Source organism: Talpa occidentalis, unplaced genomic scaffold (genome assembly GCF_014898055.3).
Source record: "Talpa occidentalis isolate TD23 unplaced genomic scaffold, MPIMG_talOcc4v2.1 talOcc4.3, whole genome shotgun sequence".
Taxonomy (NCBI): domain Eukaryota; kingdom Metazoa; phylum Chordata; class Mammalia; order Eulipotyphla; family Talpidae; genus Talpa; species Talpa occidentalis.
Window position 1 is genome coordinate 34,456,423 of NW_023603184.1, and position 829 is coordinate 34,457,251.

Here is an 829-nt window from a genome sequence, read left to right on the forward strand (position 1 = left end):
CGCGCGCGGGCGCGGGGCCGCGCCCCGACCGGCGGGGGCGCGCGCGGGGGGCGGGGGCGGGGCGCCATCTTGGGCCGGCGCGGGCGCGAGCCCCGGGGGCGGCCCTCGCCGCGGCTGACCCGGGGGCCGCGCCCCGCCGAACCCCGGTGCTGGGGCGCCCCACGGGCCACACCGTCGCGACACTGCGGCCCCGCGCCCGGCCCCCGGCCCCAGCGCGCAGCCCCGGCCCCCGCCGACCCCGGCCCGGGCCGGCCCGCCCTCACGACGAGGCCGCGGACTCACCCGGCGCGCCCGGCAGGGCCCGGCCCCGCACCCCGGGGCGACTCCGGGCGAGGGGGCGCCCCGGCGACTGGGCCGTGCGGGGCCGCGCGGGGAGCTGCTTGGCTCTGGCGCAGCCCGCCCTGGCGTCCTGCTGGCGAGGCGAGGAGGACGCGGCGGAGGCGATAATAATAGCTCGTGTTTATTGACCGCTCGCGCGGTGCCGGCTCCGCGCTCGGCCCGTCTACACGGCGGGCAGCGCCGCACGGCCCTGGGGAGCTGCCGCGCGTGTTCTCCGCGGCTGTCAAAGGCGGCTGCTGAGATGCAGAAAGATGAAGCGACTGGCCTGCAGTCGCTAGTGATGAAATCAGGCTGGAACCCAGGTGTTTCTTCACACCCCACCTCTGCTGTTGAACCTACAGTTGCGACAGCAAGCCCTCACCCATGGCAAGGATAAATTGCTCCCCCGTAGAGATTTAGGGGAGGAAAGGAAGATAGGGAGGAATTGATGAAAAGTGTGAAGGGATGCCCCGTGCAGTATCTACTGCAGACTCCCCGGATAGTAGGGTGG